The sequence below is a fragment of the Argiope bruennichi genome, chromosome 6, assembly GCF_947563725.1.
Source record: "Argiope bruennichi chromosome 6, qqArgBrue1.1, whole genome shotgun sequence".
NCBI lineage: Eukaryota > Metazoa > Arthropoda > Arachnida > Araneae > Araneidae > Argiope > Argiope bruennichi.
In genome coordinates, this window is record NC_079156.1 from 106,115,988 (window position 1) to 106,136,002 (window position 20,015).

Genomic DNA, 20,015 nt, shown 5'->3' on the forward strand with positions numbered 1-20,015 from the left:
GTGTTTTAATTTCTTTGCTGTGTGAGAATTTGATCTTCATTAATCGAAATTTCTTTCCATGCATGTGATTGTTTTAAATAAAAAGGAAAATAAATATGTCGTCGGGCTCTGTCTCGCAAAGATATTCAAATCGCGTAAGGAATGTAGTTTTTATCATGTTTCTTTGCCATAGGAGAATCTACTGTGCTGCGTTCGAAATTTATTTCAAATCACATGAATGCTTTAAAGATAACGGCAATCCCACTCTTCGTGTGGCTCGGTGGCGCAACGGTAGCGCGTCTGACTCCAGGTCAGAAGGTTGCGTGTTCAAATCACGTCCGGGTCAGTGCTTTGTGTTTTAATTTCTTTGCTGTGTGAGAATTTGATCTTCATTAATCGAAATTTCTTTCCATGCATGTGATTGTTTTAAATAAAAAGGAAAAGAAATATCCCGTCTGGCTCTGTCACGCAAAGATATTCAAATCGCGAAAGGAATATAGTTTTTATCATGTTTCTTTGCCATAGGAGAATCTACTGTGCTGCGCTCGAAATTTATTTCAAATCACGTGAATGCTTTAAAGATAACGGCAATCAACCTCTTCGTGTGGCTCGGTGGCGCAACGGTAGCGCGTCTGACTCCAGATCAGAAGGTTGCGTGTTCAAATCACGTCCGGGTCAGTGCTTTTTGTTTTAATTTCTTTGCTGTGTGAGAATTTGATCTTCATTAATCGAAATTTCTTTCCATGCATGTGATTGTTTTAAATAAAAAGGAAAATAAATATGTCGTCGGGCTCTGTCTCGCAAAGATATTCAAATCGCGTAAGGAATATAGTTTTTATCATGTTTCTTTGCCATAGGAGAATCTACTGTGCTGCGTTCGAAATTTATTTCAAATCACATGAATGCTTTAAAGATAACGGCAATCCAACTCTTCGTGTGGCTCGGTGGCGCAACGGTAGCGCGTCTGACTCCAGGTCAGAAGGTTGCGTGTTCAAATCACGTCCGGGTCAGTGCTTTGTGTTTTAATTTCTTTGCTGTGTGAGAATTTGATCTTCATTAATCGAAATTTCTTTCCATGCATGTGATTGTTTTAAATAAAAAGGAAAAGAAATATCTCGTCTGGCTCTGTCACGCAAAGATATTCAAATCGCGTAAGGAATATAGTTTTTATCATGTTTCTTTGCCATAGGAGAATCTACTGTGCTGCGTTCAAAATTTATTTCAAATCACATGAATGCTTTAAAGATAACGGCAATCCAACTCTTCGCGTGGCTCGGTGGCGCAACGGTAGCGCGTCTGACTCCAGATCAGAAGGTTGCGTGTTCAAATCGCGTCCGGGTCCGTGCTTTGTGTTTTAATTTCTTTGATGTGTGAGAATTTGATCTTCATTAATCGAAATTTCTTTCCATGCATGTGATTGTTTTAAATAGAAAGGAAAAGAAATATCCCGTCTGGCTCTGTCACGCAAAGATATTCAAATCGCGTAAGGTATATAGTTTTTATCATGTTTCTTTGCCATAGGAGAATCTACTGTGCTGCGTTCGAAATTTATTTCAAATCACATGAATGCTTTAAAGATAACGGCAATCCCACTCTTCGTGTGGCTCGGTGGCGCGTCTGACTCCAGATCAGAAGGTTGCGTGTTCAAATCACGTCCGGGTCAGTGCTTTGTGTTTTAATTTCTTTGCTGTGTGAGAATTTGATCTTCATTAATAGAAATTTCTTTCCATGCATGTGATTGTTTTAAATAAAAAGGAAAAGAAATATCCTGTCTGGCTCTGTCACGCAAAGATATTCAAATCGCTTAAGGAATATAGTTTTTATCATGTTTCTTTGCCATAGGAGAATCTACTGTGCTGCGATCGAAATTTATTTCAAATCACATGAATGCTTTAAAGATAACGGCAATCCAACTCTTCGTGTGGCTCGGTGGCGCAACGGTAGCGCGTCTGACTCCAGGTCAGAAGGTTGCGTGTTCAAATCACGTCCGGGTCAGTGCTTTGTGTTTTAATTTCTTTGCTGTGTGAGAATTTGATCTTCATTAATCGAAATTTCTTTCCATGCATGTGATTGTTTTAAATAAAAAGGAAAAGAAATATCCCGTCTGGCTCTGTCACGCAAAGATATTCAAATCGCGAAAGGAATATAGTTTTTATCATGTTTCTTTGCTATAGGAGAATCTACTGTGCTGCGCTCGAAATTTATTTCAAATCACATGAATGCTTTAAAGATAACGGCAATCTAACTCGTCGTGTGGCTCGGTGGCGCAACGGTAGCGCGTCTAACTCCAGATCAGAAGGTTGCGTGTTCAAATCGCGTCCGGGTCCGTGCTTTGTGTTTTAATTTCTTTGCTGTGTGAGAATTTGATCTTCATTAATCGAAATTTCTTTCCATGCATGTGATTGTTTTAAATAGAAAGGAAAAGAAATATCCCGTCTGGCTCTGTCACGCAAAGATATTCAAATCGCGTAAGGTATATAGTTTTTATCATGTTTCTTTGCCATAGGAGAATCTACTGTGCTGCGTTCGAAATTTATTTCAAATCACATGAATGCTTTAAAGATAACGGCAATCCCACTCTTCGTGTGGCTCGGTGGCGCGTCTGACTCCAGATCAGAAGGTTGCGTGTTCAAATCACGTCCGGGTCAGTGCTTTGTGTTTTAATTTCTTTGCTGTGTGAGAATTTGATCTTCATTAATAGAAATTTCTTTCCATGCATGTGATATTTTTAAATAAAAAGGAAAAGAAATATCCCGTCTGGCTCTGTCACGCAAACATATTCAAATCGCGTAAGGAATATAGTTTTTATCATGTTTCTTTGCCATAGGAGAATCGACTGTGCTGCGTTCAAAATTTATTTCAAATCACATGAATGCTTTAAAGATAACGGCAATCCAACTCTTCGTGTGGCTCGGTGGCGCAACGGTAGCGCGTCTGACTCCAGATCAGAAGGTTGCGTGTTCAAATCACGTCCGGGTCAGTGCTTTGTGTATTAATTTCTTTGCTGTGTGAGAATTTGATCTTCATTAATCGAAATTTCTTTCCATGCATGTGATTGTTTTAAATAAAAAGGAAAAGAAATATCCCGTCTGGATGTGTCACGCAAAGATATTCAAATCGCGTAAGGAATATAGTTTTTATCATGTTTCTTCGCCATAGGAGAATCTACTGTGCTGCGATCGAAATTTATTTCAAATCACATGAATGCTTTAAAGATAACGGCAATCCAACTCTTCGTGTGGCTCGGTGGCGCAACGGTAGCGCGTCTGACTCCAGGTCAGAAGGTTGCGTGTTCAAATCACGTCCGGGTCAGTGCTTTGTGTTTTAATTTCTTTGCTGTGTGAGAATTTGATCTTCATTAATCGAAATTTCTTTCCATGCATGTGATTGTTTTAAATAAAAAGGAAAAGAAGTATCCCGTCTGGATCTGTCACGCAAAGATATTCAAATCGCGAAAGGAATATAGTTTTTATCATGTTTCTTTGCCATAGGAGAATCTACTGTGCTGCGTTCGAAATTTATTTCAAATCACATGATGCTTTAAAGATAACGGCAATCCAACTCTTCGTCTGGCTCGGTGGCGCAACGGTAGCGCGTCTGACTCCAGATCAGAAGGTTGCGTGTTCAAATCACGTCCGGGTCAGTGCTTTGTGTTTTAATTTATTTGCTGTGTGAAAATTTGATCTACATTAATCGAAATTTCTTTCCATGCATGTGATTGTTTTAAATAAAAAGGAAAAGAAATATCCCGTCTGGCTCTGCCACGCAAAGATATTCAAATCGCGTAAGGAATATAGTTTTTATCATGTTTCTTTGCTATAGGAGAATCTACTGTGCTGCGCTCGAAATTTATTTCAAATCACATGAATGCTTTAAAGATAACGGCAATCTAACTCGTCGTGTGGCTCGGTGGCGCAACGGTAGCGCGTCTAACTCCAGATCAGAAGGTTGCGTGTTCAAATCAAGTCCTGGTCAGTGCTTTTTGTTTTAATTTCTTTGCTGTGTGAGAATTTGATCTTAATTAATCGAAATTTCTTTCCATGCATGTGATTGTTTTAAATAAAAAGGAAAATAAATATGTCGTCTGGCTCTGTCTCGCAAAGATATTCAAATCGCGTAAGGAATATAGTTTTTATCATGTTTCTTTGCCATAGGAGAATCTACTGTGCTGCGTTCGAAATTTATTTCAAATCACATGAATGCTTTAAAGATAACGGCAATCCCACTCTTCGTGTGGCTCGGTGGCGCAACGGTAGCGCGTCTGACTCCAGATCAGAAGGTTGCGTGTTCAAATCACGTCCGGGTCAGTGCTTTGTGTTTTAATTTCTTTGCTGTGTGAGAATTTGATCTTCATTAATCGAAATTTCTTTCCATGCATGTGATTGTTTTAAATAAAAAGGAAAAGAAATATCCCGTCTGGATCTGTCACGCAAAGATATTCAAATCGCGTAAGGAATATAGTTTTTATTATGTTTCTTTGCCATAGGAGAATCTACTGTGCTGCGTTCAAAATTTATTTCAAATCACATGAATGCTTTAAAGATAACGGCAATCCAACTCTTCGCGTGGCTCGGTGGCGCAACGGTAGCGCGTCTGACTCCAGATCAGAAGGTTGCGTGTTCAAATCGCGTCCAGGTCCGTGCTTTGTGTTTTAATTTCTTTGCTGTGTGAGAATTTGATCTTCATTAATCGAAATTTCTTTCCATGCATGTGATTGTTTTAAATAGAAAGGAAAAGAAATATCCCGTCTGGCTCTGTCACGCAAAGATATTCAAATCGCGTAAGGTATATAGTTTTTATCATGTTTCTTTGCCATAGGAGAATCTACTGTGCTGCGTTCGAAATTTATTTCAAATCACATGAATGCTTTAAAGATAACGGCAATCCCACTCTTCGTGTGGCTCGGTGGCGCGTCTGACTCCAGATCAGAAGGTTGCGTGTTCAAATCACGTCCGGGTCAGTGCTTTGTGTTTTAATTTCTTTGCTGTGTGAGAATTTGATCTTCATTAATCGAAATTTCTTTCCATGCATATGATTGTTTTAAATAAAAAGGAAAAGAAATATCCCGTCTTGCTCTGTCACGCAAAGATATTCAAATCGCGTAAGGAATATAGTTTTTATCATGTTTCTTTGCGTTAGGTGAATCTACTGTGCATCGCTCGAAATTTATTTCAAATCACGTGAATGCTTTAAAGATAACGGCAATCCAACTCTTCGTGTGGCTCGGTGGCGCAACGGTAGCGCGTCTGACTCCAGATCAGAAGGTTGCGTGTTCAAATCACGTCCGGGTCAGTGCTTTGTGTTTTAATTTCTTTGCTGTGTGAGAATTTGATCTTCATTAATAGAAATTTCTTTCCATGCATGTGATTGTTTTAAATAAAAAGGAAAAGAAATATCCTGTCTGGCTCTGTCACGCAAAGATATTCAAATCGCTTAAGGAATATAGTTTTTATCATGTTTCTTCGCCATAGGAGAATCTACTGTGCTGCGATCGAAATTTATTTCAAATCACATGAATGCTTTAAAGATAACGGCAATCCAACTCTTCGTGTGGCTCGGTGGCGCAACGGTAGCGCGTCTGACTCCAGGTCAGAAGGTTGCGTGTTCAAATCGCGTCCGGGTCCGTGCTTTGTGTTTTAATTTCTTTGCTGTGTGAGAATTTGATCTTCATTAATCGAAATTTCTTTCCATGCATGTGATTGTTTTAAATAGAAAGGAAAAGAAATATCCCGTCTGGCTCTGTCACGCAAAGATATTCAAATCGCGTAAGGTATATAGTTTTTATCATGTTTCTTTGCCATAGGAGAATCTACTGTGCTGCGTTCGAAATTTATTTAAATCACATGAATGCTTTAAAGATAACGGCAATCCCACTCTTCGTGTGGCTCGGTGGCGCGTCTGACTCCAGATCAGAAGGTTGCGTGTTCAAATCACGTCCGGGTCAGTGCTTTGTGTTTTAATTTCTTTGCTGTGTGAGAATTTGATCTTCATTAATAGAAATTTCTTTCCATGCATGTGATTGTTTTAAATAAAAAGGAAAAGAAATATCCTGTCTGGCTCTGTCACGCAAAGATATTCAAATCGCTTAAGGAATATAGTTTTTATCATGTTTCTTCGCCATAGGAGAATCTACTGTGCTGCGATCGAAATTTATTTCAAATCACATGAATGCTTTAAAGATAACGGCAATCCAACTCTTCGTGTGGCTCGGTGGCGCAACGGTAGCGCGTCTGACTCCATGTCAGAAGGTTGCGTGTTCAAATCACGTCCGGGTCAGTGCTTTGTGTTTTAATTTCTTTGCTGTGTGAGAATTTGATCTTCATTAATCGAAATTTCTTTCCATGCATGTGATTGTTTTAAATAAAAAGGAAAAGAAGTATCCCGTCTGGCTCTGTCACGCAAAGATATTCAAATCGCGAAAGGAATATAGTTTTTATCATGTTTCTTTGCCATAGGAGAATCTACTGTGCTGCGCTCGAAATTTATTTCAAATCACATGAATGCTTTAAAGATAACGGCAATCTAACTCGTCGTGTGGCTCGGTGGCGCAACGGTAGCGCGTCTAACTCCAGATCAGAAGGTTGCGTGTTCAAATCAAGTCCTGGTCAGTGCTTTTTGTTTTAATTTCTTTGCTGTGTGAGAATTTGATCTTAATTAATCGAAATTGCTTTCCATGCATGTGATTGTTTTAAATAAAAAGGAAAATAAATATGTCGTCTGGCTCTGTCTCGCAAAGATATTCAAATCGCGTAAGGAATATAGTTTTTATCATGTTTCTTTGCCATAGGAGAATCTACTGTGCTGCGTTCGAAATTTATTTCAAATCACATGAATGCTTTAAAGATAACGGCAATCCCACTCTTCGTGTGGCTCGGTGGCGCAACGGTAGCGCGTCTGACTCCAGATCAGAAGGTTGCGTGTTCAAATCACGTCCGGGTCAGTGCTTTGTGTTTTAATTTCTTTGCTGTGTGAGAATTTGATCTTCATTAATCGAAATTTCTTTCCATGCATGTGATTGTTTTAAATAAAAAGGAAAAGAAATATCCCGTCTGGCTCTGTCACGCAAAGATATTCAAATCGCGTAAGGAATATAGTTTTTATCATGTTTCTTTGCCATAGGAGAATCTACTGTGCTGCGTTCAAAATTTATTTCAAATCACATGAATGCTTTAAAGATAACGGCAATCCAACTCTTCGCGTGGCTCGGTGGCGCAACGGTAGCGCGTCTGACTCCAGATCAGAAGGTTGCGTGTTCAAATCGCGTCCGGGTCCGTGCTTTGTGTTTTAATTTCTTTGCTGTGTGAGAATTTGATCTTCATTAATCGAAATTTCTTTCCATGCATGTGATTGTTTTAAATAGAAAGGAAAAGAAATATCCCGTCTGGCTCTGTCACGCAAAGATATTCAAATCGCGTAAGGTATATAGTTTTTATCATGTTTCAGTGCCATAGGAGAATCTACTGTGCTGCGTTCGAAATTTATTTCAAATCACATGAATGCTTTAAAGATAACGGCAATCCCACTCTTCGTGTGGCTCGGTGGCGCGTCTGACTCCAGATCAGAAGGTTGCGTGTTCAAATCACGTCCGGGTCAGTGCTTTGTGTTTTAATTTCTTTGCTGTGTGAGAATTTGATCTTCATTAATAGAAATTTCTTTCCATGCATGTGATTGTTTTAAATAAAAAGGAAAAGAAATATCCCGTCTGGCTCTGTCACGCAAACATATTCAAATCGCGTAATTAATATAGTTTTTATCATGTTTCTTTGCCATAGGAGAATCGACTGTGCTGCGTTCAAAATTTATTTCAAATCACATGAATGCTTTAAAGATAACGGCAATCCAACTCTTCGTGTGGCTCGGTGGCGCAACGGTAGCGCGTCTGACTCCAGATCAGAAGGTTGCGTGTTCAAATCACGTCCGGGTCAGTGCTTTGTCTTTTATTTCTTTGATATGTGAGAATTTGATCTTCATTAATCGAAATTTCTTTCCATGCATATGATTGTTTTAAATAAAAAGGAAAAGAAATATCCCGTCGGGATGTGTCACGCAAAGATATTCAAATCGCGTAAGGAATATAGTTTTTATCATGTTTCTTTGCGATAGGTGAATCTACTGTGCATCGCTCGAAATTTATTTCAAATCACGTGAATGCTTTAAAGATAACGGCAATCCAACTCTTCGTGTGGCTCGGTGGCGCAACGGTAGCGCGTCTGACTCCAGATCTGAAGGTTGCGTGTTCAAATCACGTCCGGGTCAGTGCTTTGTGTTTTAATTTCTTTGCTGTGTGAGAATTTGATCTTCATTAATCGAAATTTCTTTCCATGCATGTGATTGTTTTAAATAAAAAGGAAAAGAAATATCCTGTCTGGCTCTGTCACGCAAAGATATTCAAATCGCTTAAGGAATATAGTTTTTATCATGTTTCTTCGCCATAGGAGAATCTACTGTGCTGCGATCGAAATTTATTTCAAATCACATGAATGCTTTAAAGATAACGGCAATCCAACTCTTCGTGTGGCTCGGTGGCGCAACGGTAGCGCGTCTGACTCCAGGTCAGAAGGTTGCGTGTTCAAATCACGTCCGGGTCAGTGCTTTGTGTTTTAATTTCTTTGCTGTGTGAGAATTTGATCTTCATTAATCGAAATTTCTTTCCATGCATGTGATTGTTTTAAATAAAAAGGAAAAGAAGTATCCCGTCTGGCTCTGTCACGCAAAGATATTCAAATCGCGAAAGGAATATAGTTTTTATCATGTTTCTTTGCCATAGGAGAATCTACTGTGCTGCGTTCGAAATTTATTTCAAATCACATGATGCTTTAAAGATAACGGCAATCCAACTCTTCGTCTGGCTCGGTGGCGCAACGGTAGCGCGTCTGACTCCAGATCAGAAGGTTGCGTGTTCAAATCACGTCCGGGTCAGTGCTTTGTGTTTTAATTTATTTGCTGTGTGAAAATTTGATCTACATTAATCGAAATTTCTTTCCATGCATGTGATTGTTTTAAATAAAAAGGAAAAGAAATATCCCGTCTGGCTCTGCCACGCAAAGATATTCAAATCGCGTAAGGAATATAGTTTTTATCATGTTTCTTTGCTATAGGAGAATCTACTGTGCTGCGCTCGAAATTTATTTCAAATCACATGAATGCTTTAAAGATAACGGCAATCTAACTCGTCGTGTGGCTCGGTGGCGCAACGGTAGCGCGTCTAACTCCAGATCAGAAGGTTGCGTGTTCAAATCAAGTCCTGGTCAGTGCTTTTTGTTTTAATTTCTTTGCTGTGTGAGAATTTGATCTTAATTAATCGAAATTTCTTTCCATGCATGTGATTGTTTTAAATAAAAAGGAAAATAAATATGTCGTCTGGCTCTGTCTCGCAAAGATATTCAAATCGCGTAAGGAATATAGTTTTTATCATGTTTCTTTGCCATAGGAGAATCTACTGTGCTGCGTTCGAAATTTATTTCAAATCACATGAATGCTTTAAAGATAACGGCAATCCCACTCTTCGTGTGGCTCGGTGGCGCAACGGTAGCGCGTCTGACTCCAGATCAGAAGGTTGCGTGTTCAAATCACGTCCGGGTCAGTGCTTTGTGTTTTAATTTCTTTGCTGTGTGAGAATTTGATCTTCATTAATCGAAATTTCTTTCCATGCATGTGATTGTTTTAAATAAAAAGGAAAAGAAATATCCCGTCTGGCTCTGTCACGCAAAGATATTCAAATCGCGTAAGGAATATAGTTTTTATCATGTTTCTTTGCCATAGGAGAATCTACTGTGCTGCGTTCAAAATTTATTTCAAATCACATGAATGCTTTAAAGATAACGGCAATCCAACTCTTCGCGTGGCTCGGTGTCGCAACGGTAGCGCGTCTGACTCCAGATCAGAAGGTTGCGTGTTCAAATCGCGTCCGGGTCCGTGCTTTGTGTTTTAATTTCTTTGCTGTGTGAGAATTTGATCTTCATTAATCGAAATTTCTTTCCATGCATGTGATTGTTTTAAATAGAAAGGAAAAGAAATATCCCGTCTGGCTCTGTCACGCAAAGATATTCAAATCGCGTAAGGTATATAGTTTTTATCATGTTTCTTTGCCATAGGAGAATCTACTGTGCTGCGTTCGAAATTTATTTCAAATCACATGAATGCTTTAAAGATAACGGCAATCCCACTCTTCGTGTGGCTCGGTGGCGCGTCTGACTCCCGATCAGAAGGTTGCGTGTTCAAATCACGTCCGGGTCAGTGCTTTGTGTTTTAATTTCTTTGCTGTGTGAGAATTTGATCTTCATTAATAGAAATTTCTTTCCATGCATGTGATTGTTTTAAATAAAAAGGAAAAGAAATATCCCGTCTGGCTCTGTCACGCAAACATATTCAAATCGCGTAAGAAATATAGATTTTATCATGTTTCTTTGCCATAGGAGAATCGACTGTGCTGCGTTCAAAATTTATTTCAAATCACATGAATGCTTTAAAGATAACGGCAATCCAACTCTTCGTGTGGCTCGGTGGCGCAACGGTAGCGCGTCTGACTCCAGATCAGAAGGTTGCGTGTTCAAATCACGTCCGGGTCAGTGCTTTGTCTTTTATTTCTTTGATATGTGAGAATTTGATCTTCATTAATAGAAATTTTTTCCATGCATGTGATTGTTTTAAATAAAAAGGAAAAGAAATATCCCGTCTGGCTCTGTCACGCAAAGATATTCAAATCGCCTAAGGAATATAGTTTTTATCATGTTTCTTCGCCATAGGAGAATCTACTGTGCTGCGTTCGAAATTTATTTCAAATCACATGAATGCTTTAAAGATAACGGCAATCCCACTCTTCGTGTGGCTCGGTGGCGCAACGGTAGCGCGTCTGACTCCAGATCAGAAGGTTGCGTGTTCAAATCACGTCCGGGTCAGTGCTTTATGTTTTAATTTCTTTGCTGTGTGAGAATTTGATCTTCATTAATAGAAATTTTTTCCATGCATGTGATTGTTTTAAATAAAAAGGAAAAGAAATATCCCGTCTGGCTCTGTCACGCAAAGATATTCAAATCGCCTAAGGAATATAGTTTTTATCATGTTTCTTCGCCATAGGAGAATCTACTGTGCTGCGTTCGAAATTTATTTCAAATCACATGAATGCTTTAAAGATAACGGCAATCAACCTCTTCGTGTGGCTCGGTGGCGCAACGGTAGCGCGTCTGACTCCAGATCAGAAGGTTGCGTGTTCAAATCGCGTCCGGGTCAGTGCTTTCTGTTTTAATTTCTTTGCTGTGTGAGAATTTGATCTCCATTAATCGAAATTTCTTTCCATGCATGTGATTGTTTTAAATAAAAAGGAAAAGAAGTATCCCGTCTGGCTCTGTCACGCAAAGATATTCAAATCGTGTAACTAATATAGTTTTTATCATGTTTCTTTGCCATAGGAGAATCTACTGTGCTGCGTTCGAAATTTATTTCGAATCACATGAATGCTTTAAAGATAACGGCAATCCAACTCTTCGTGTGGCTCGGTGGCGCAACGGTAGCGCGTCTGACTCCAGATCAGAAGGTTGCGTGTTCAAATCACGTCCGGGTCAGTGCTTTGTGTTTTAATTTCTTTGCTGTGTGGGAATTTGATCTTCATTAATCGAAATTTCTTTCCATGCATGTGATTGTTTTAAATAAAAAGAAAAAGAAATATTCCGTCTGGCTCTGTCACTCAAAGATATTCAAATCGCGTAAGGAATATAGTTTTTATCATGTTTCTTTGCTATAGGAGAATCTACTGTGCTGCGCTCGAAATTTATTTCAAATCACGTGAATGCTTTAAAGATAACGGCAATCAACCTCTTCGTGTGGCTCGGTGGCGCAACGGTAGCGCTTCTGACTCCAGATCAGAAGGTTGCGTGTTCAAATCACGTCCGGGTCAGTGCTTTGTGTTTTAATTTCTTTGCTGTGTGAGAATTTGATCTTTATTAATCGAAATTTCTTTCCATGCATGTGATTGTTTTAAATAAAAAGGAAAAGAAATATCCCGTCTTGCTCTGTCACGCAAAGATATTCAAATAGCGTAAGGAATATAGTTTTTATCATGTTTCTTTGTCATAGGAGAATCTACTGTGCTGCGTTCGAAATTTATTTCGAATCACATGAATGCTTTAAAGATAACGGCAATCCAACTCTTCCTTGGCTCGGTGGCGCAACGGTAGCGCGTCTGACTCCAGATCAGAAGGTTGCGTGTTCAAATCACGTCCGGGTCAGTGCTTTGTGTTTTAATTTTTTGCTGTGTGAGAATTTGATCTTCATTAATCGAAATTTCTTTCCATGCATGTGATTGTTTTAAATAAAAAGGAAAAGAAATATCCCGTCTGGCTCTGTCACTCAAAGATATTCAAATCGCGTAAGGAATATAGTTTTTATCATGTTTCTTTGCTATAGGAGAATCTACTGTGCTGCGCTCGAAATTTATTTCAAATCACATGAATGCTTTAAAGATAACGGCAATCAACCTCTTCGTGTGGCTCGGTGGCGCAACGGTAGCGCGTCTGACTCCAGATCAGAAGGTTGCGTGTTCAAATCACGTCCGGGTCAGTGCTTTTTGTTTTAATTTCTTTGCTGTGTGAGAATTTGATCTTCATTAATCGAAATTTCTTTCCATGCATGTGATTGTTTTAAATAAAAAGGAAAATAAATATGTCGTCGGGCCCTGTCTCGCAAAGATATTCAAATCGCGTAAGGAATATAGTTTTTATTATGTTTCTTTGCCATAGGAGAATCGACTGAGCTGCGTTCGAAATTTATTTCAAATCACATGAATGCTTTAAAGATAACGGCAATCCCACTCTTCGTGTGGCTCGGTGGCGCAACGGTAGCGCGTCTGACTCCAGATCAGAAGGTTGCGTGTTCAAATCACGTCCGGGTCAGTGCTTTGTGTTTTAATTTCTTTGCTGTGTGAGAATTTGAGCTTCATTAATCGAAATTTCTTTCCATGCATGTGATTGTTTTAAATAAAAAGGAAAAGAAGAATCCCGTCTGGCTCTGTCACGCAAAGATATTCAAATCGCGTAAGGAATATAGTTTTTATCATGTTTCTTTGCTATAGGAGAATCTACTGTGCTGCGCTCGAAATTTATTTCAAATCACATGAATGCTTTAAAGATAACGGCAATCTAGCTCGTCGTGTGGCTCGGTGGCGCAACTGTAGCGCGTCTAACTCCAGATCAGAAGGTTGCGTGTTCAAATCACGTCCTGGTCAGTGCTTTTTGTTTTAATTTCTTCGCTGTGTGAGAATTTGATCTTCATTAATCGAAATTTCTTTCCATGCATGTGATTGTTTTAAATAAAAAGGAAAATAAATATGTCGTCGGGCTCTGTCTCGCAAAGATATTCAAATCGCGTAAGGAATATAGTTTTTATCATGTTTCTTTGCCATAGGAGAATCTACTGTGCTGCGTTCGAAATTTATTTCAAATCACATGAATGCTTTAAAGATAACGGCAATCCCACTCTTCGTGTGGCTCGGTGGCGCAACGGTAGCGCGTCTGACTCCAGATCAGAAGGTTGCGTGTTCAAATCACGTCCGGGTCAGTGCTTTGTGTTTTAATTTCTTTGCTGTGTGAGAATTTGATCTTCATTAATCGAAATTTCTTTCCATGCATGTGATTGTTTTAAATAAAAAGGAAAATAAATATGTCGTCGGGCTCTGTCTCGCAAAGATATTCAAATCGCGTAAGGAATATAGTTTTTATCATGTTTCTTTGCCATAGGAGAATCTACTGTGCTGCGTTCGAAATTTATTTCAAATCACATGAATGCTTTAAAGATAACGGCAATCCCACTCTTCGTGTGGCTCGGTGGCGCAACGGTAGCGCGTCTGACTCCAGATCAGAAGGTTGCGTGTTCAAATCACGTCCGGGTCAGTGCTTTGTGTTTTAATTTCTTTGCTGTGTGAGAATTTGATCTTTATTAATCGAAATTTCTTTCCATGCATGTGATTGTTTTAAATAAAAAGGAAAAGAAATATCCCGTCTGGCTCTGTCACGCAAAGATATTCAAATCGCCTAAGGAATATAGTTTTTATCATGTTTCTTCGCCATAGGAGAATCTACTGTGCTGCGTTCGAAATTTATTTCAAATCACATGAATGCTTTAAAGATAACGGCAATCAACCTCTTCATGTGGCTCGGTAGCGCGTCTGACTCCAGATCAGAAGGTTGCGTGTTCAAATCACGTCCGGGTCAGTGCTTTGTGTTTTAATTTCTTTGCTGTGTGGGAATTTGATCTTCATTAATCGAAATTTCTTTCCATGCATGTGATTGTTTTAAATAAAAAGAAAAAGAAATATTCCGTCTGGCTCTGTCACTCAAAGATATTCAAATCGCGTAAGGAATATAGTTTTTATCATGTTTCTTTGCTATAGGAGAATCTACTGTGCTGAACTCGAAATTTATTTCAAATCACGTGAATGCTTTAAAGATAACGGCAATCAACCTCTTCGTGTGGCTCGGTGGCGCAACGGTAGCGCTTCTGACTCCAGATCAGAAGGTTGCGTGTTCAAATCACGTCCGGGTCAGTGCTTTTTGTTTTAATTTCTTTGCTGTGTGAGAATTTGATCTTCATTAATCGAAATTTCTTTCCATGCATGTGATTGTTTTAAATAAAAAGGAAAATAAATATGTCGTCGGGCTCTGTCACGCAAAGATATTCAAATAGCGTAAGGAATATAGTTTTTATCATGTTTCTTTGTCATAGGAGAATCTACTGTGCTGCGTTCGAAATTTATTTCGAATCACATGAATGCTTTAAAGATAACGGCAATCCAACTCTTCCTGTGGCTCGGTGGCGCAACGGTAGCGCGTCTGACTCCAGATCAGAAGGTTGCGTGTTCAAATCACGTCCGGGTCAGTGCTTTGTGTTTTAATTTCTTTGCTGTGTGAGAATTTGATCTTCATTAATCGAAATTTCTTTCCATGCATGTGATTGTTTTAAATAAAAAGGAAAAGAAATATCCCGTCTGGCTCTGTCACTCAAAGATATTCAAATCGCGTAAGGAATATAGTTTTTATCATGTTTCTTTGCTATAGGAGAATCTACTGTGCTGCGCTCGAAATTTATTTCAAATCACATGAATGCTTTAAAGATAACGGCAATCAACCTCTTCGTGTGGCTCGGTGGCGCAACGGTAGCGCGTCTGACTCCAGATCAGAAGGTTGCGTGTTCAAATCACGTCCGGGTCAGTGCTTTTTGTTTTAATTTCTTTGCTGTGTGAGAATTTGATCTTCATTAATCGAAATTTCTTTCCATGCATGTGATTGTTTTAAATAAAAAGGAAAATAAATATGTCGTCGGGCTCTGTCTCGCAAAGATATTCAAATCGCGTAAGGAATATAGTTTTTATCATGTTTCTTTGCCATAGGAGAATCTACTGAGCTGCGTTCGAAATTTATTTCAAATCACATGAATGCTTTAAAGATAACGGCAATCCCTCTCTTCGTGTGGCTCGGTGGCGCAACGGTAGCGCGTCTGACTCCAGATCAGAAGGTTGCGTGTTCAAATCACGTCCGGGTCAGTGCTTTGTGTTTTAATTTCTTTGCTGTGTGAGAATTTGAGCTTCATTAATCGAAATTTCTTTCCATGCATGTGATTGTTTTAAATAAAAAGGAAAAGAAGTATCCCGTCTGGCTCTGTCACGCAAAGATATTCAAATAGCGTAAGGAATATAGTTTTTATCATGTTTCTTTGCTATAGGAGAATCTACTGTGCTGCGCTCGAAATTTATTTCAAATCACATGAATGCTTTAAAGATAACGGCAATCTAGCTCGTCGTGTGGCTCGGTGGCGCAACTGTAGCGCGTCGAACTCCAGATCAGAAGGTTGCGTGTTCAAATCACGTCCTGGTCAGTGCTTTTTGTTTTAATTTCTTCGCTGTGTGAGAATTTGATCTTCATTAATCGAAATTTCTTTCCATGCATGTGATTGTTTTAAATAAAAAGGAAAATAAATATGCCGTCGGGCTCTGTCTCGCAAAGATATTCAAATCGCGTAAGGAATATAGTTTTTATCATGTTTCTTTGCCATAGGAGAATCTACTGTGCTGCGTTCGAAATTTATTTCAAATCACATGAATGCTTTAAAGATAACGGCAATCCCACTCTTCGTGTGGCTCGGTGGCGCAACGGTAGCGCGTCTGACTCCAGATCAGAAGGTTGCGTGTTCAAATCACGTCCGGGTCAGTGCTTTGTGTTTTAATTTCTTTGCTGTGTGAGAATTTGATCTTCATTAATCGAAATTTCTTTCCATGCATGTGATTGTTTTAAATAAAAAGGAAAATAAATATGTCGTCGGGCTCTGTCTCGCAAAGATATTCAAATCGCGTAAGGAATATAGTTTTTATCATGTTTCTTTGCCATAGGAGAATCTACTGTGCTGCGTTCGAAATTTATTTCAAATCACATGAATGCTTTAAAGATAACGGCAATCCCACTCTTCGTGTGGCTCGGTGGCGCAACGGTAGCGCGTCTGACTCCAGATCAGAAGGTTGCGTGTTCAAATCACGTCCGGGTCAGTGCTTTGTGTTTTAATTTCTTTGCTGTGTGAGAATTTGATCTTCATTAATCGAAATTTCTTTCCATGCATGTGATTGTTTTAAATAAAAAGGAAAATAAATATGTCGTCGGGCTCTGTCTCGCAAAGATATTCAAATCGCGTAAGGAATATAGTTTTTATCATGTTTCTTTGCCATAGGAGAATCTACTGTGCTGCGCTCGAAATTTATTTCAAATCACATGAATGCTTTAAAGATAACGGCAATCTAGCTCGTCGTGTGGCTCGGTGGCGCAACTGTAGCGCGTCGAACTCCAGATCAGAAGGTTGCGTGTTCAAATCACGTCCTGGTCAGTGCTTTTTGTTTTAATTTCTTCGCTGTGTGAGAATTTGATCTTCATTAATCGAAATTTCTTTCCATGCATGTGATTGTTTTAAATAAAAAGGAAAATAAATATGCCGTCGGGCTCTGTCTCGCAAAGATATTCAAATCGCGTAAGGAATATAGTTTTTATCATGTTTCTTTGCCATAGGAGAATCTACTGTGCTGCGTTCGAAATTTATTTCAAATCACATGAATGCTTTAAAGATAACGGCAATCCCACTCTTCGTGTGGCTCGGTGGCGCAACGGTAGCGCGTCTGACTCCAGATCAGAAGGTTGCGTGTTCAAATCACGTCCGGGTCAGTGCTTTGTGTTTTAATTTCTTTGCTGTGTGAGAATTTGATCTTCATTAATCGAAATTTCTTTCCATGCATGTGATTGTTTTAAATAAAAAGGAAAATAAATATGTCGTCGGGCTCTGTCTCGCAAAGATATTCAAATCGCGTAAGGAATATAGTTTTTATCATGTTTCTTTGCCATAGGAGAATCTACTGTGCTGCGTTCGAAATTTATTTCAAATCACATGAATGCTTTAAAGATAACGGCAATCCCACTCTTCGTGTGGCTCGGTGGCGCAACGGTAGCGCGTCTGACTCCAGATCAGAAGGTTGCGTGTTCAAATCACGTCCGGGTCAGTGCTTTGTGTTTTAATTTCTTTGCTGTGTGAGAATTTGATCTTCATTAATCGAAATTTCTTTCCATGCATGTGATTGTTTTAAATAAAAAGGAAAATAAATATGTCGTCGGGCTCTGTCTCGCAAAGATATTCAAATCGCGTAAGGAATATAGTTTTTATCATGTTTCTTTGCCATAGGAGAATCTACTGTGCTGCGTTCGAAATTTATTTCAAATCACATGAATGCTTTAAAGATAACGGCAATCCCACTCTTCGTGTGGCTCGGTGGCGCAACGGTAGCGCGTCTGACTCCAGATCAGAAGGTTGCGTGTTCAAATCACGTCCGGGTCAGTGCTTTGTGTTTTAATTTCTTTGCTGTGTGAGAATTTGATCTTTATTAATCGAAATTTCTTTCCATGCATGTGATTGTTTTAAATAAAAAGGAAAAGAAATATCCCGTCTGGCTCTGTCAAGCAAATATATTCAAATAGCGTAAGGAATATAGTTTTTATCATGTTTCTTTGTCATAGGTGAATCTACTGTGCTGCGTTCGAAATTTATTTCGAATCACATGAATGCTTTAAAGATAACGGCAATCCAACTCTTCCTGTGGCTCGGTGGCGCAACGGTAGCGCGTCTGACTCCAGATCAGAAGGTTGCGTGTTCAAATCACGTCCGGGTCAGTGCTTTGTGTTTTAATTTCTTTGCTGTGTGAGAATTTGAGCTTCATTAATCGAAATTTCTTTCCATGCATGTGATTGTTTTAAATAAAAAGGAAAAGAAGTATCCCGTCTGGCTCTGTCACGCAAAGATATTCAAATCGCGTAAGGAATATAGTTTTTATCATGTTTCTTTGCTATAGGAGAATCTACTGTGCTGCGCTCGAAATTTATTTCAAATCACATGAATGCTTTAAAGATAACGGCAATCTAGCTCGTCGTGTGGCTCGGTGGCGCAACTGTAGCGCGTCTAACTCCAGATCAGAAGGTTGCGTGTTCAAATCACGTCCTGGTCAGTGCTTTTTGTTTTAATTTCTTCGCTGTGTGAGAATTTGATCTTCATTAATCGAAATTTCTTTCCATGCATGTGATTGTTTTAAATAAAAAGGAAAATAAATATGTCGTCTGGCTCTGTCTCGCAAAGATATTCAAATCGCGTAAGGAATATAGTTTTTATCATGTTTCTTTGCCATAGGAGATTCTACTGTGCGGCGCTCGAAATTTATTTCAAATCACATGAATGCTTTAAAGATAACGGCAATCCCACTCTTCGTGTGGCTCGGTGGCGCAACGGTAGCGCGTCTGACTCCAGATCAGAAGGTTGCGTGTTCAAATCACGTCCGGGTCAGTGCTTTGTGTTTTAATTTCTTTGCTGTGTGAGAATTTGATCTTTATTAATCGAAATTTCTTTCCATGCATGTGATTGTTTTAAATAAAAAGGAAAAGAAATATCCCGTCTGGCTCTGTCACGCAAATATATTCAAATAGCGTAAGGAATATAGTTTTTATCATGTTTCCTTGTCATAGGTGAATCTACTGTGCTGCGTTCGAAATTTATTTCGAATCACATGAATGCTTTAAAGATAACGGCAATCCAACTCTTCCTGTGGCTCGGTGGCGCAACGGTAGCGCGTCTGACTCCAGATCAGAAGGTTGCGTGTTCAAATCACGTCCGGGTCAGTGCTTTGTGTTTTAATTTCTTTGCTGTGTGAGAATTTGATCTTCATTAATCGAAATTTCTTTCCATGCATGTGATTGTTTTAAATAAAAAGGAAAAGAAATATCCCGTCTGGCTCTGTCACTCAAAGATATTCAAATCGCGTAAGGAATATAGTTTTTGTCATGTTTCTTTGCTATAGGAGAATCTACTGAGCTGCGTTCGAAATTTATTTCAAATCACATGAATGCTTTAAAGATAACGGCAATCCCACTCTTCGTGTGGCTCGGTGGCGCAACGGTAGCGCGTCTGACTCCAGATCAGAAGGTTGCGTGTTCAAATCACGTCCGGTTCAGTGCTTTGTGTTTTAATTTCTTTGCTGTGTGAGAATTTGAGCTTCATTGATCGAAATTTCTTTCCATGCATGTGATTGTTTTAAATAAAAAGGAAAAGAAGTATCCCGTCTGGCTCTGTCACGCAAAGATATTCAAATCGCGTAAGGAATATAGTTTTTATCATGTTTCTTTGCTATAGGAGAATCTACTGTGCTGCGCTCGAAATTTATTTCAAATCACATGAATGCTTTAAAGATAACGGCAATCTAGCTCGTCGTGTGGCTCGGTGGCGCAACTGTAGCGCGTCTAACTCCAGATCAGAAGGTTGCGTGTTCAAATCACGTCCTGGTCAGTGCTTTTTGTTTTAATTTCTTCGCTGTGTGAGAATTTGATCTTCATTAATCGAAATTTCTTTCCATGCATGTGATTGTTTTAAATAAAAAGGAAAATAAATATGTCGTCTGGCTCTGTCTCGCAAAGATATTCAAATCGCGTAAGGAATATAGTTTTTATCATGTTTCTTTGCCATAGGAGAATCTA

General features: G+C 39.1%; 44 non-coding genes across 44 annotated transcripts; all 44 read left to right on the forward strand.

Annotated features, from left to right (window-relative positions):
* The first annotated feature begins 253 nt into the window (after positions 1–253).
* Trnaw-cca (transfer RNA tryptophan (anticodon CCA)) lies at positions 254–325 on the forward strand. Its single transcript has one exon. It is a non-coding gene; the product is annotated as a tRNA-Trp (tRNA).
* A 260-nt stretch (positions 326–585) lies between these two features.
* On the forward strand, positions 586–657 carry Trnaw-cca (transfer RNA tryptophan (anticodon CCA)). Its single transcript has one exon. It is a non-coding gene; the product is annotated as a tRNA-Trp (tRNA).
* Positions 658–917: 260 nt separating this feature from the next.
* Positions 918–989, forward strand: Trnaw-cca (transfer RNA tryptophan (anticodon CCA)). Its single transcript has one exon. It is a non-coding gene; the product is annotated as a tRNA-Trp (tRNA).
* A 260-nt stretch (positions 990–1,249) lies between these two features.
* Positions 1,250–1,321, forward strand: Trnaw-cca (transfer RNA tryptophan (anticodon CCA)). Its single transcript has one exon. It is a non-coding gene; the product is annotated as a tRNA-Trp (tRNA).
* A 581-nt stretch (positions 1,322–1,902) lies between these two features.
* On the forward strand, positions 1,903–1,974 carry Trnaw-cca (transfer RNA tryptophan (anticodon CCA)). The gene has a single exon. It is a non-coding gene; the product is annotated as a tRNA-Trp (tRNA).
* Positions 1,975–2,234: 260 nt separating this feature from the next.
* Trnaw-cca (transfer RNA tryptophan (anticodon CCA)) lies at positions 2,235–2,306 on the forward strand. The gene has a single exon. It is a non-coding gene; the product is annotated as a tRNA-Trp (tRNA).
* A 581-nt stretch (positions 2,307–2,887) lies between these two features.
* On the forward strand, positions 2,888–2,959 carry Trnaw-cca (transfer RNA tryptophan (anticodon CCA)). The gene has a single exon. It is a non-coding gene; the product is annotated as a tRNA-Trp (tRNA).
* Positions 2,960–3,219: 260 nt separating this feature from the next.
* Positions 3,220–3,291, forward strand: Trnaw-cca (transfer RNA tryptophan (anticodon CCA)). Its single transcript has one exon. It is a non-coding gene; the product is annotated as a tRNA-Trp (tRNA).
* Positions 3,292–3,550: 259 nt separating this feature from the next.
* Positions 3,551–3,622, forward strand: Trnaw-cca (transfer RNA tryptophan (anticodon CCA)). The gene has a single exon. It is a non-coding gene; the product is annotated as a tRNA-Trp (tRNA).
* A 592-nt stretch (positions 3,623–4,214) lies between these two features.
* Trnaw-cca (transfer RNA tryptophan (anticodon CCA)) lies at positions 4,215–4,286 on the forward strand. The gene has a single exon. It is a non-coding gene; the product is annotated as a tRNA-Trp (tRNA).
* A 260-nt stretch (positions 4,287–4,546) lies between these two features.
* Positions 4,547–4,618, forward strand: Trnaw-cca (transfer RNA tryptophan (anticodon CCA)). Its single transcript has one exon. It is a non-coding gene; the product is annotated as a tRNA-Trp (tRNA).
* A 581-nt stretch (positions 4,619–5,199) lies between these two features.
* On the forward strand, positions 5,200–5,271 carry Trnaw-cca (transfer RNA tryptophan (anticodon CCA)). Its single transcript has one exon. It is a non-coding gene; the product is annotated as a tRNA-Trp (tRNA).
* Positions 5,272–5,531: 260 nt separating this feature from the next.
* Positions 5,532–5,603, forward strand: Trnaw-cca (transfer RNA tryptophan (anticodon CCA)). Its single transcript has one exon. It is a non-coding gene; the product is annotated as a tRNA-Trp (tRNA).
* A 580-nt stretch (positions 5,604–6,183) lies between these two features.
* Positions 6,184–6,255, forward strand: Trnaw-cca (transfer RNA tryptophan (anticodon CCA)). Its single transcript has one exon. It is a non-coding gene; the product is annotated as a tRNA-Trp (tRNA).
* Positions 6,256–6,847: 592 nt separating this feature from the next.
* Positions 6,848–6,919, forward strand: Trnaw-cca (transfer RNA tryptophan (anticodon CCA)). Its single transcript has one exon. It is a non-coding gene; the product is annotated as a tRNA-Trp (tRNA).
* A 260-nt stretch (positions 6,920–7,179) lies between these two features.
* On the forward strand, positions 7,180–7,251 carry Trnaw-cca (transfer RNA tryptophan (anticodon CCA)). Its single transcript has one exon. It is a non-coding gene; the product is annotated as a tRNA-Trp (tRNA).
* Positions 7,252–7,832: 581 nt separating this feature from the next.
* Trnaw-cca (transfer RNA tryptophan (anticodon CCA)) lies at positions 7,833–7,904 on the forward strand. Its single transcript has one exon. It is a non-coding gene; the product is annotated as a tRNA-Trp (tRNA).
* Positions 7,905–8,163: 259 nt separating this feature from the next.
* Positions 8,164–8,235, forward strand: Trnaw-cca (transfer RNA tryptophan (anticodon CCA)). The gene has a single exon. It is a non-coding gene; the product is annotated as a tRNA-Trp (tRNA).
* A 260-nt stretch (positions 8,236–8,495) lies between these two features.
* Trnaw-cca (transfer RNA tryptophan (anticodon CCA)) lies at positions 8,496–8,567 on the forward strand. Its single transcript has one exon. It is a non-coding gene; the product is annotated as a tRNA-Trp (tRNA).
* A 259-nt stretch (positions 8,568–8,826) lies between these two features.
* Trnaw-cca (transfer RNA tryptophan (anticodon CCA)) lies at positions 8,827–8,898 on the forward strand. The gene has a single exon. It is a non-coding gene; the product is annotated as a tRNA-Trp (tRNA).
* Positions 8,899–9,490: 592 nt separating this feature from the next.
* Trnaw-cca (transfer RNA tryptophan (anticodon CCA)) lies at positions 9,491–9,562 on the forward strand. The gene has a single exon. It is a non-coding gene; the product is annotated as a tRNA-Trp (tRNA).
* A 913-nt stretch (positions 9,563–10,475) lies between these two features.
* Trnaw-cca (transfer RNA tryptophan (anticodon CCA)) lies at positions 10,476–10,547 on the forward strand. The gene has a single exon. It is a non-coding gene; the product is annotated as a tRNA-Trp (tRNA).
* Positions 10,548–10,805: 258 nt separating this feature from the next.
* On the forward strand, positions 10,806–10,877 carry Trnaw-cca (transfer RNA tryptophan (anticodon CCA)). Its single transcript has one exon. It is a non-coding gene; the product is annotated as a tRNA-Trp (tRNA).
* A 259-nt stretch (positions 10,878–11,136) lies between these two features.
* Positions 11,137–11,208, forward strand: Trnaw-cca (transfer RNA tryptophan (anticodon CCA)). Its single transcript has one exon. It is a non-coding gene; the product is annotated as a tRNA-Trp (tRNA).
* A 260-nt stretch (positions 11,209–11,468) lies between these two features.
* On the forward strand, positions 11,469–11,540 carry Trnaw-cca (transfer RNA tryptophan (anticodon CCA)). Its single transcript has one exon. It is a non-coding gene; the product is annotated as a tRNA-Trp (tRNA).
* Positions 11,541–11,800: 260 nt separating this feature from the next.
* Trnaw-cca (transfer RNA tryptophan (anticodon CCA)) lies at positions 11,801–11,872 on the forward strand. Its single transcript has one exon. It is a non-coding gene; the product is annotated as a tRNA-Trp (tRNA).
* Positions 11,873–12,131: 259 nt separating this feature from the next.
* On the forward strand, positions 12,132–12,203 carry Trnaw-cca (transfer RNA tryptophan (anticodon CCA)). Its single transcript has one exon. It is a non-coding gene; the product is annotated as a tRNA-Trp (tRNA).
* Positions 12,204–12,462: 259 nt separating this feature from the next.
* Positions 12,463–12,534, forward strand: Trnaw-cca (transfer RNA tryptophan (anticodon CCA)). Its single transcript has one exon. It is a non-coding gene; the product is annotated as a tRNA-Trp (tRNA).
* Positions 12,535–12,794: 260 nt separating this feature from the next.
* Trnaw-cca (transfer RNA tryptophan (anticodon CCA)) lies at positions 12,795–12,866 on the forward strand. Its single transcript has one exon. It is a non-coding gene; the product is annotated as a tRNA-Trp (tRNA).
* A 592-nt stretch (positions 12,867–13,458) lies between these two features.
* On the forward strand, positions 13,459–13,530 carry Trnaw-cca (transfer RNA tryptophan (anticodon CCA)). Its single transcript has one exon. It is a non-coding gene; the product is annotated as a tRNA-Trp (tRNA).
* Positions 13,531–13,790: 260 nt separating this feature from the next.
* On the forward strand, positions 13,791–13,862 carry Trnaw-cca (transfer RNA tryptophan (anticodon CCA)). Its single transcript has one exon. It is a non-coding gene; the product is annotated as a tRNA-Trp (tRNA).
* Positions 13,863–14,443: 581 nt separating this feature from the next.
* Positions 14,444–14,515, forward strand: Trnaw-cca (transfer RNA tryptophan (anticodon CCA)). The gene has a single exon. It is a non-coding gene; the product is annotated as a tRNA-Trp (tRNA).
* A 260-nt stretch (positions 14,516–14,775) lies between these two features.
* Positions 14,776–14,847, forward strand: Trnaw-cca (transfer RNA tryptophan (anticodon CCA)). Its single transcript has one exon. It is a non-coding gene; the product is annotated as a tRNA-Trp (tRNA).
* A 260-nt stretch (positions 14,848–15,107) lies between these two features.
* Positions 15,108–15,179, forward strand: Trnaw-cca (transfer RNA tryptophan (anticodon CCA)). Its single transcript has one exon. It is a non-coding gene; the product is annotated as a tRNA-Trp (tRNA).
* A 260-nt stretch (positions 15,180–15,439) lies between these two features.
* Positions 15,440–15,511, forward strand: Trnaw-cca (transfer RNA tryptophan (anticodon CCA)). Its single transcript has one exon. It is a non-coding gene; the product is annotated as a tRNA-Trp (tRNA).
* Positions 15,512–16,103: 592 nt separating this feature from the next.
* Trnaw-cca (transfer RNA tryptophan (anticodon CCA)) lies at positions 16,104–16,175 on the forward strand. The gene has a single exon. It is a non-coding gene; the product is annotated as a tRNA-Trp (tRNA).
* A 260-nt stretch (positions 16,176–16,435) lies between these two features.
* On the forward strand, positions 16,436–16,507 carry Trnaw-cca (transfer RNA tryptophan (anticodon CCA)). Its single transcript has one exon. It is a non-coding gene; the product is annotated as a tRNA-Trp (tRNA).
* Positions 16,508–17,099: 592 nt separating this feature from the next.
* Positions 17,100–17,171, forward strand: Trnaw-cca (transfer RNA tryptophan (anticodon CCA)). Its single transcript has one exon. It is a non-coding gene; the product is annotated as a tRNA-Trp (tRNA).
* Positions 17,172–17,431: 260 nt separating this feature from the next.
* On the forward strand, positions 17,432–17,503 carry Trnaw-cca (transfer RNA tryptophan (anticodon CCA)). The gene has a single exon. It is a non-coding gene; the product is annotated as a tRNA-Trp (tRNA).
* Positions 17,504–17,763: 260 nt separating this feature from the next.
* Positions 17,764–17,835, forward strand: Trnaw-cca (transfer RNA tryptophan (anticodon CCA)). The gene has a single exon. It is a non-coding gene; the product is annotated as a tRNA-Trp (tRNA).
* Positions 17,836–18,095: 260 nt separating this feature from the next.
* Positions 18,096–18,167, forward strand: Trnaw-cca (transfer RNA tryptophan (anticodon CCA)). The gene has a single exon. It is a non-coding gene; the product is annotated as a tRNA-Trp (tRNA).
* Positions 18,168–18,759: 592 nt separating this feature from the next.
* On the forward strand, positions 18,760–18,831 carry Trnaw-cca (transfer RNA tryptophan (anticodon CCA)). The gene has a single exon. It is a non-coding gene; the product is annotated as a tRNA-Trp (tRNA).
* Positions 18,832–19,091: 260 nt separating this feature from the next.
* Trnaw-cca (transfer RNA tryptophan (anticodon CCA)) lies at positions 19,092–19,163 on the forward strand. The gene has a single exon. It is a non-coding gene; the product is annotated as a tRNA-Trp (tRNA).
* A 260-nt stretch (positions 19,164–19,423) lies between these two features.
* On the forward strand, positions 19,424–19,495 carry Trnaw-cca (transfer RNA tryptophan (anticodon CCA)). The gene has a single exon. It is a non-coding gene; the product is annotated as a tRNA-Trp (tRNA).
* Positions 19,496–20,015: the final 520 nt, after the last annotated feature.